Source organism: Notamacropus eugenii, chromosome 2 (assembly GCF_028372415.1).
Source record: "Notamacropus eugenii isolate mMacEug1 chromosome 2, mMacEug1.pri_v2, whole genome shotgun sequence".
In the NCBI taxonomy this organism is placed as follows: Eukaryota; Metazoa; Chordata; class Mammalia; order Diprotodontia; family Macropodidae; genus Notamacropus; species Notamacropus eugenii.
In genome coordinates, this window is record NC_092873.1 from 324,060,142 (window position 1) to 324,071,888 (window position 11,747).

The following is an 11,747-nucleotide window of genomic DNA, read 5'->3' on the forward strand; positions in this document are numbered from 1 at the left end:
TTAACCTTGACTTTGCACTGTAGAAACAACTCTCTCAAGATCCGTATATTCTGGTAAGCCAGTCTGGGACTGGGGCATTTCTTTCTTTTAATGGTCATCATCTTCTCTGAGAAACATGGTAGTAGCTGAAGGGAGCACCTCCTATAATGCATCCAGAACAAAATGGGGGCCCAGGAGTTCTCACCCTCTGAATCTCATAAGATTGTCTTCCAGGATGGCAATATACATCTTAGAATCCCCTATTTGGAACTTAGTAAACTGTGAACCAGCTATAGCCCTTTGAACCTACCAAAGCCAAAGAGACCACAGAAAAAGCGATAACAGATATGTGCAAAATACATATGTACAATAAAATGCAATATATATGTATAATATACATATACAAAACAAATATGTACCAAAGTATTTATAGCAGTTCTTTTCATAATGGCCAACAATCAGAAACTAAGGGGTTGAAGAATGGTCAAATTATAACAGATGAATGAATGAAATATTGCTGTGCTATAAGAAACAACAAAATGGACAATTCCAGAAGAAACTGGGAAGACAACTATAAATTGACGCAGAGTGGAATGAGAATTAAAACAGTTTATAGGATAACAATATTATAGAGAAAAACAGTTTTGAAAGACTTTAGAACTCTGATCAATGTAATATCAAATTGTAAGTCCAGTTGACTAGAGATGAAACACATCCCTCAATGCCTTCCAGAGAGGTGATGAACTTAAAATGTAGAGAGAGACATACATTTTTGGTTATGGCCAGTGTGGAAATTTGTTTGGCTGGACTATGTATATTTCTGATGAAGACTTTTAAAAAATAATTCTAATTTTTGCTAAGAGAGAAGTGGGAGGCACAAATTATAAGTACATATAAAGATCAATGTGTAACAATGATTACTCTGGCTCACACTGCCTGAAGGACAGGTTTGCCACATTTCACCCCTCCCTCAGGGATCTCTGTTACTCTTAATGGGGACTAGGTGGAGGGGTTATCTAGTGAGCTATTGACTCAACACCTCACTAAAGACATTCCCCAATTGTAGGGGAGAACCCTGCACCCTACTTCTATTCAACTACTTACATAGAATTAAGTAGTTAATTGGATTAGCTTTTACAAGGAAATATTTACTCCAAAGGTATAGCAAGAATAAACATACATTCCCCCTAAAACTGGGCACATAATCCCTTCCCACACTACTTCATACTCTGGGAAAGGGAAGGGGATTAGGCTTAGAAGTTAGCTTAGTTCTTATATAGCATGGTTCCCAGCTTCAAGACCAAAGTTTTCCTTGGGTTCAAGTTCTAGGCACTATATCTTCTCTGGGCTGTCTGGCTGGACTGACAGGAACATTCAGCCTCACATCCTACCTCCAAAGTTGCCATGCCTTGAGTTCCTTGGTCCTGTGAGGATTCCACCACCTGTACTAGAACTGAAAAAGACAAAACATACAGACGAAAACAACACCCCCAGCCCCAAACCATTTCTCAGGGCCACAGGATAAAAGGAGAGCAGAAGGTAGTCCTTCCCCCCTCACTAGTTCAGTTCACGGCACCCATGCTATGGATGAACTTGTATCTTTACCTTTTCCATTTGCCACAGGAAAGAGAGAGTCCAAGTCCTGTCATTATAAAGAGACTATTCTGGTCATGTAACCAATGGAAAGAGGCTATCCTGCCCACGTAGTAAGGAAACTCAGGATGTCTTCTAGAAGTAGGTCCCTGGAATTTCCCATGTGTCTGTTTCATTTTAGGTGATCAGGGCATGCACAAAGCAAAATCCTGGCTACAGATATATTTTGTTCTTTTTTTAAAAAAATAAAAAATTGCTATTTTGTCACCTATACTTGGGAAAAGAAATATAAAGCAGAAAAAGGCCACTTGGGTCTGGAGATCCCTACTCAAACTCACCAAGTGCCCTAGCTCTAACTGCCATGTGCAAATAGTTACCATAGATACTGGAGGTGCAGCTGGAAAAACTCCTTTCCTCTTTCACCCCCTGGGAAATTCCAAAGGAAGTTCCACTTCATATTTTCTGAAGAAAAGAAGGAAAGAAGAATTTTTTTTCTCCCTGTAAAGTCTAAATGGGAGGTTCTTCCAGCTTCAATGGCCAATTTTCTTTGAAACAAGCATCCCTTGTGTCTTTCACAAGACCAGGAGATCCATAAAAGGATTGGTTCATCACCCCCAAACACAAGTCCTCCAGTGCTAACCCATATGTATCACTAGAAGCAACCAGTAGAGTCCTTCTCATCTCTATCAGTTCTCCAATAAGGTGTACTCTAGATTGCAGAAGGAGGTCCTCAATTACCTTCATTACATAGGTGAAGAAACTGAGGTCTGTAGACTTCAAGATTACTCAGTCCAACCCCCATGATATAACTTGGACCCCACATCTAATGCTCTTCCCCACATCTAGTGCTCTTTCCGTATACCATGCCTTCATATTAATTTAGATTGTTATTACCTTGTAGCACCCAGTGAAGAGAAGCCTAGCAGGAAGATTTGTATGAAATGATACAGGACTAGGAAAATAAACACATACAAACACTACAGCAATGCAGATGGAAAGAGCCCCCTCAATAGCCTAAAAACTAAACACTATGTAATTTTGATAACCAAGCTTAGCCCCAAAGAAAAAAAATGAGAAAGTATGGAGGATTATGGGATTGGAATGTTGCTGATATCATCAGGCTTAGTTGGTGTATTGATTAGTTTTAATGAATTAACTGTTTTTTTCTGTTTCCCTTTTATTCTTTGTTACAAGGGACAGTTTGTTGGGAAAGGGATGCATTTAAAAGTGAAGGTTAGGTAAAAACAAAAGGCAAAAATAAAACTTTAAAAAGAAATAAACCTGGCCACATCCACTGGGAGGAATTTTGATAATTCAATGAATCAGTGTTTTATTTTTATCAATCTAAGTATTTATTCCTTCCAATGATGCAAGATCACAGCCCCTCCACACCATCTCATACTGTGAGACTCATGAATATGTATCCTCTTGTAAATCCTTTGTGGGAGGTAGGAGAAACTAATTCTAAAGGATCATTCTGTAGAGGTCTTGACATTGTGTACATAACAGTGGAGTCCGTGGGCTACCATTACACCATTAGTTATTCCTTACTCTCACAAGTTGGCCAGCCCACTTCCTTTTCTATTTGTACCTTTCTTTGATAAGCTCTTTAAAGCTGCATCTGTATAACTCTTCACTGGAAATATTGCTGCAGCAAACTCACCCCCATCATGCCTCTCTCTATTGCCCCTTGAGTGACTTGACTTCTTCTGGTATTCCAAGCTTCACAAACATAGCAGCCTCAAAAGAAGAATATGAGTGTGATAAACATGTTTTAGGGAGGAGCTTAAATGCAATGTATAACTTCCTAAGGGGAATGCAGCCCACACTCCTCTTCCAATCTATTCTGGACCTACCTCATTGCCATTTTGTAGTGTCTGTCAAAAAGGACTAGTCCTCCTCAATCTCCTTTGCTAAATCTTCATCTATATCACACTCACTATCTGTGAGTGATCTCATCGAGTTCAGTGATCATCTCTGAGCAGATGATTCCCAGTTCCATACATCCAGCTCTAGTTCTTTCCTGGGTACCAGTTCTGCATCACCAACTACCTATTTTACATCATTCCCATCCCTTCCCTTTCCTTCCCTTCCCTTCCCTTCCCTTCCCTTCCCTTCCCTTCCCTTCCCTTCCCTTCCCTTCCCTTCCCTTCCCTTCCCTTCCCTTCCCTTCCCTTCCCTTCCCTTCCCTTCCCTTCCCTTTCCTTCCCTTCCCTTCCTTTCCCTTTTCCTTCCCTTCCCTTCTCCTTCCCTTCCCTTCCCTTCCCTTTTTGGATGGGATGAATTCTCTCCCCCCAGCTCTTCCCTCATCATGCTTCCCCTCTACTGTTGAGGGCACACCATCCTCCCAATCACCCAGACTCTGAACTTCTATGTCATCATTGATTCTTCACTCTTTCTTCACATACCCAGTCTGTTGTCAAAGTTTGCCATTTCTCCCTTGACAGCATCGGTTATCTATGTCCCTTTCTTTCCACTCACACAGCTGCTACCTTAGTCTATAGACCCTCATAGTTTTTCACCTGGACCACTTCCATAGATTTCTAATTGGCCTTGTTTCAAGTCTTTCTCCAATCTGTCTTCCACTCAGTTGTTAAATGGATTATCCTCAAATATAGGTTTGACTATGATACCTTCCTACTCAATAAACCCCATTGTCTCCCTATTACTTCTAGGATCAGATTCTCTATTTAGCTAAAGCTCTTCTTAATGTGGATGACTCAAACTCAGCCCATCTTCTTGCACTTTTCTCCTCTCCACGCATTCTATGATCCAAGTATACTGGCTTACTTTTTGTTCAAATATTCAAATATGCAATTTAATTCCCACTTTTTGATGAAGGCTTTTGTAAGTGACCCCCTCCTTCCCCCTCTATCCATCCATTAGTGCCTTCCCTTCTGAGATAATGTCCCATTTACTCTATGTATATCACGTATATGACTAATTATTTACATATTGTCTTCTCCATCAGAATGTGACCTCTTTGAGGTCAGGAGCTGTCTTTCTCCAGCATTTAACATGGTGTCTGGCATATAGTAAGCTTTCCCACTGATTATAAATGAAGAAGCTCTTTGGGCTGTCATATTATCATAGTGTTATGTTTGAAAATTAAGGTAAACAGAGACAATGGTCTGAGTATGATCGATTTATTAGTGAGTCTAGTAGTAACCAATAAATTGGATCAATGGCCTCTCTCAGTGATCAGAGACCCTAAGATAGGGCTCACCAGTCTTAATATAGTTTTGGGGACTGCAGAGTTTGGTTGGGAGGGAAGACAATATGATTGGTAACAGGGTAACAACATGATTGCTTATTTTAAAGAAAGTCAGCTAACACTCCACAAGGATAGTGACCATTTCTATCTGACAATTAAGGAATGTTAATTGTTTCATGAGACCCATCAGCATCTTGCAGGCCTTGTCAGGAGACCTGATTTAGCAGACATCCTGGAACCTAGAAGGGTTTGTTAGGGAGATAAGACCCAAGGGGAGGCAAGGATGGACAATATACTTTTTGAGGATGATAGCAAGTTACCTATATGTTTAAACTAATACAGAGGAAAGGCTGTATTCCTGAGGGATGGAGAAATGTGACTTGAGCCATATGTAAAATGGGGCAGAAATACAGAGTTTGGTTAATTACAGAATAGAATCAATTATTAAATGATACAGAAAATTTTAATTTCCTCAATTTAATTTCCTCAATACCTGTTTGGACAACAGGTATTCTTTATTCAATTTTTTTTCTTCTGTAGATAGTTAGACCAGCTTCTTGTGAAAGATTATGGATCACTTTCCATTAGCTCTACCATGTTCTAGGGCCTCATACAAGCAGTATAATGTCATCCATCAACAAAGTAATCTCCACGACCTCATCACCTATAGGTAATCTAGAACTTGGAATATAGCAGGCTTTCAATAAATGACTGTTAACTGATTAATTAACAAGTTGGTACACATATAATTGATCCAGTAATGACTTCCAGTAGCATATTATTTCCCATCAAAATATGAGAAGTTCCATTTATTTATATTGTTATTTGGAGCTCACTGTGTCTAATACTTACTGATTCTGTATGTAGAGAAAGTATTCATGATATATGTTTCAGCCTTCTGTTTAGTTTACATTTCTTTGACCCCTCTCATTCCTTATTTCTGACTCTCATTTTCCTATGTATTTCTCTTCACTTTCATCTTTGCATAGAAAGTTGTCAAGTATCAAAGAATATGTTGATTTAATTTAGAGTCTTATTGAATTTTTAAATAGAATTTCTCTATTTTTCATTATCTGTAACAGATATCGATATGTAAGCTACAATTATTTTCATTGTAGTCTTTTTGCAAATCCTTATCATAAGCATTGCAATATATATGGACCAATTGCCCCCCTGAAATAATATTTCTTGTTACCTTTGGATGCATAATAAAATCAACTTCAAAAATTTCTTTATTTACTTTTCCGAGTAGAACGTGGGAACCATTCTTCCATTTAGTTGCAAGATCATACTGTCTTTTAGTTATATCTATGATGAGAATGTCAACATTAATATAATTACACTTAGAATATATCCCCTCATTGGTCATTGGACAACCTCTTCTCACTTAAAGTACCAGTAGTCAATTAAAATTTATCTACAGTCTAAAGGGTATATGATTTTTAGCACTCGTTACCTGCTTTTCCATTACTCTGACACAGTCACTGCAGAAAGAAGGATTGAGGATCATTTTTCATTTTTCTTTTTCCATAAATTGCCTTGGTCAAAAGATTCATCACAAAGCGGCCAGTGTATTGGTGATAAGACTCTTGGGTACTTAGGCTGATCCTCAGAAAACAGACTGTCTATTGCTAAAACAGTACTCAAATCCTTTCCAAAGTGGTAGAAAATGCCAGATTTTATATTCCATTGGCATAGCTTTCAAGAACTCAAGGTCTGGTGTTTTTAATATTGAGGAAAGAGAACATTGAGCATAGCTAAGTATTTGCCCTATGCTGTAGGGAAACACATTTCAAAAAGATCAACATGATTCCACGGTAATATCAATAAGATCTTTCTTGTAGTAGTCCAACCATGGGACATAATACAATTGTAGGATCATAGACTTAGATCTAGAAGGAATGTTAGAGGCATCTGGTTCTCTCCTTTAATTTTGCAGATGAGGAAACTGAGGTCCAGAGAGGTTAAGGGATTTCCACAAGATAGTCCTCGTATTCTAGGCTGGAAATCTAAGGGGCAACATGACTTATGATGGATATCAGATACCCCCCAAAATGAAATTCTTATGATACACTTATGAACAATCCCAATGAGTACAAAAGGAGCTGTGTAACATGAGGATCATAGATTTGGAGCTAGAAAATCATCTAGTCAAACCACCTCATTTTATTTTGGTTCTGCTTTATGTTTTATTTTTTTTATGTCTTTATGTTTTAGATATGTTTGTAGCATGCAGAACTTGTTGGTTTTATTTTCTTATCCTGTCATTTTCTCATGTTTAACTGGATTATTTAATTCATTCACATTTTAGGTAATTATTGTTAGGTTGAGTTTTCTTTCATTTCTTTCTTTTCGTTCTTCTCTTTTAAGGACTCTAAGATTAGTTTTGCTTACATGACTTCAATGCTAATGCAGCATCATGTTGGATCAATAGATGAATAGGATTCTGGGAGTTAGAGATTTTCCTCAGCTTAGAAAGAGGATGAACCATCATAAAATCTATGCTGGAGGACAGGAGTCCAGGAGCACAGGAAGTTTGGAATATATGTCTCTGCATCCAAAGGGGAGATGCAGGATTGCATTTCTTTTTTTTAGCTGCAGGATTGAGGAGCCAGAATACCAAAGAGAAGATGCTACATCTTTTAACTGGTCATTAGCATAGACAGTTGTAGCCTTTACACACTCACTGATCTACTCATGGAAGAATATGTTCAAAAAGAACCCAGACTGACTCTGCCTTCCCCAAGATGCTGCTGAAATTTGATGAATTTCTTCACATTCTGTTTCCTACTCTATTTTATTGCTTTTTGGAAATAGGCATTGATTATTCTTAAGGATTTTCTTATTCTTTTCAATTCCTTTTCATTTTTATTTATACTTTGACAAAGTAATAGATAAATATAAGATGATTTTAATTGCATTATGAGTAAATGTCTTGGAGATATAGGAATCTCTGGCTATTTGGATATATAGAAAAAATTTGCAAGTCAGAAATTTTCATCCCTGGCAAAAAGTTGTTAGATAAATTTTTTAAAAAGTTGTTAGATAATTTTCTCTTCAACTGGGGGCTTGAGCTATTAAAATTTTATTAATAGTCAGTATTCATCTGTATTTTTAAAAAAGCTCTCTTAACTAGTAGAGGAAAGAATCCATGTGGATCCAGGGCATTGCCCTTGGGCTAAAAATTGCAAGCTTATCTAATATCTCCAGCGGATTTAAACAAAGGCAGTTTGGGAAATTTCCATCCCTTCCTCTTGTGGAAGAAAACTCTGTACTCTGCATTTTAGGCACAAGCCTGCCAAGTTTTATTAATTTAGATTATTCTAATCTAAGCATTTCTGCTTGGGATGCAAAAGGACCATAGATGATCAGAACCACACCATAACTCTAGAAGTCTCTCTCACATACACAAGCCATTTCTAAGTTACAATTACATCATTCTCTGACAAATACAAAATTCCGCAATGATAAAATGTAATTGTATTTCAGGGCAAAGTTCATTTTCCTGCATCAAACAGAGCAATTGTCAATTAACTTTTAGCACACCCTAAGAGAATTATTTTCCTAAAACCATTCATTCCTTTGACCTCACTTATCAAAAATTCCCCTTTCTGGGTGGTCAAAGGTGAACCCCAGAGATGCTTCCACTAATTGAAGTAATAAAAAGACTTCTCTTTCTTTGACGATTTCCCTTAACCTGGTCATGATGGGATCATTTAAGGTCTCTGGCCTTTGCCTGGTAACCACCTCAATTACTTCAGGGAGGAGTCCTTCCTGCACCAATCTGAAAGGAGGAAAACAGGACATCGATAGCTAAAGAAAGACTGATAATTAAGCTTCTCTTTAATATTAGTCCAAAGGATTTAAACTAGAATAATATGTAATTGATTCCTTAACATTCCTTTTTAAAAAGGGGGAGGTTTTAATCTATTTTCACATTCTTGAGAAAAGGGAAAGGGAAGAAAGAGGTGTGATCAGAGGGAAGTTAACAACCCAAACCAAGCCCATGGAAAGACACAAGCATGGTATGGAGAATTTCTTCTATTTTTTGAAGTAAACGAAGAAAGCCATCATCAGACAAGCTTTGCCCTCCACCCTCAGCAACATCCTCTGGTGATTTCATTAGTCTATTTCCATAGATTCTTCTTCTACCCTCCCTGACTCCCATTTACCTGGTCCATACCAAATTTCTTGAATTCATCTAAGTTGTTCATTTGTCTTTCTAGTGTCTGTTTATGTTTTCCCTCCTCTTTCATTAGCCCTTCCCTTCCAAGCACAGACAAACATATGGTTGGAAATTGTCATTCTCTTACCACCCCCAGTCTTTTAGCTTAAATGTCATTCTTCTGTGGCACTCTATTATTATTACATTTATATTTGGTACCTTTTTCTAAGAAATTTTCATTTTATAATCTCCCTTATTTCTGGGTCTGTGTAGTCTATTTTGAATTCTGTTTTCTCATTCATGGACTATAACCTAACCTTTCTCTATTCTGTCTATAGTCTCTCATTAGAGGTAGGGAACTTCTAGGTGCCATAGTTGAGTTACTTCTGCATTACTGTTTCCATAGCTCTTATTCCATCCTCCTTCACATACATTTATTTATTTAATCTCTTATTTGGTTTTTAACAGTATCTTTTTCTGTCATATCATTTAAAAATATAAATTCATGAAAGATGATACACCATTTAGTGACTCTAAATGCCAGCTCGAAAGGCCTGGTCCTACTTCCTTTCCCTAATCTCTCATGACTCCTAAAACCAAGTGAACCTGCCTTTTGTTTTCTATCCCTACTACCACCTTAGGTATTGGTTGTCTCTGGACACTTGTATACACCTCTTCTTCTAGGATGGGATGCAGTTCTAGAAAGCACCATTCTTGTTTGGAGAAGGTAATCGATTATTCCCAATTTCCCCAGATAAAACCTATTATAAGGTCCCTGCCTCTCACCAGACATAACTCTCCTTTCTGCCCCAGAAACACTCTTTAATGACTCTTTTTAATTGCCCCTTCTCAGTTAAAATTCTAGAATACATTATAATAAGCATAGGACTGACTTTTCACATTTTATGTGGAAAAAGACCTGAAAATTATAATGATCCCAACTAAAATCCCATCTTTTGCAGGAAGTCTTTTGGAACCTGTCTTAATTTAGTGTATTCCATCTTTTAATCATTTCTTATTTTCCTCAGCTGATTTATACATATTTGTTTGCTTGTTGTCTCCTCCATTAGATTGTGAGTTTCTTGAGAGCATGACCCCTCTTTTGTCTCTCTTTGCATCTCCATTGCTTAGCACAGTGCCTGGGCACTGCTTATTACCTGCTGACTTTGTCTGACTAAGTCAACAGGGGAGGCTAGAAAGGGAGTGTACTTCCTTTTTTCCTTGAAAATGTGAGGGATGATGGGTGCAAAGGGTTGCATATGCTCTCAAATGTGATGTCAGTTGGCTTCGCTTCACTGTCGCCTTGTTAAAAGACAAGGTTCACTTGTGGTTGGATGAAAAACAGTATATCCAGAAACGACCATGATGGCCACCAGACCTCCAAAGGCCCTGCCCTTGGGAACTTAATTTATTCAGTATTGAAACTCCTGTCCCAGGCTAAGCTGATGTGACTGGTAAATCATTGAGCCCAAACTCAGAAAGTTAACATATCTAACCAACCCTGGACCACTAGACCATGTTTTTCGCTGTCTACCCTAACCATCTCCCCGTCATTCATCTTGTTGTTCTTTAAATACCACTATATCCTCCACCTCTTGTCTTAGAAACTATAATCAAATCAAGTTTACTTTTGTTTCTGGACAGGATGTCCCAATTGACTCCCTTATGACTTCATTCATTATGCCGAGTCTCAGTTCTCTGACTGAAATTCTTCCCTGGCCATCCTTCCTCTATATGTGTTGGCTTTCCCTATTAGAATTTAAACTCCTTAAGAGTAGGCATTGTTTCACTTTTATATATGTATCTTCAGCATAATGCTTGCCACACAGTAACTCCTTAATAAATACTATTCATTCATTCATAAATTATATAGATATAATGACTTCCCCCCTCACAATCTGACTATATTGGATCATGTCATGCAAATAGATATATATGCATTATATGTATACCCACATATACACACATATGTGTGTACATACATTACAGTATAATCTAATCCTGAATTAATGGAACTATAATATCCAAATTTTATAAGACATGGGATATAATTCAACTGTTTGTGCTCTGTCTGAAAACCATTCAAACTACATCTGGAATATTATATTCAATTCTGGGCACCAGAAGGACACTAAAAACAGGAAGTTATCTAGAGAAGGTCAACCAGAATTGTGAGGGGCAAATAACATTTCTTAAGGTGCATCTGGCACAGTTAAATAATGTCCACAATAATGATACTGTGTCATTAAGAGAAAAATATGTTCTGTTTACTCAGTTTAAGAAGGCAAGGAAATGCAATATAGTGTAAGAATTTATTGTTTGTTTTTAACATTTTGTCATTTAGATGATTAAGGTTGTGGAGACAGGCCAAAGGGCTCAGTCCTTAGGAACAGGCATTGCTTTCAAAAGGCCTTAGATGACCTTGTGCCTCTCACTTTGTGGACCTTCGCTCTAGGTCTGACTCCTTTGCTTGTGGCATCCAGTGAGAGACAATGCTATATGTTTACAGAGTATGGAGAGGTCTTGGATTAACTCCCTCTGAAGCCAGCATGTAACCCTATGAAGATCAGCATCAATCCTTTGTCTGGGCATATACTCTTTATTTTAGGTGGAAAAATTGAAGATTACAGCTTTATGAGTTTCAAAAAGTTAGGAGAACAAATCATCCAGGTGTCTGGGTGTCTAAAAGAGAGGTAAAACACTTAGAGTGCAAAATGAGATGTGTGTGTGTGTCTGTGTGTGTGTGTGTGTGTGTGTGTATGCATACCCACATAATTTTTGTTGTGGCCAATGTGG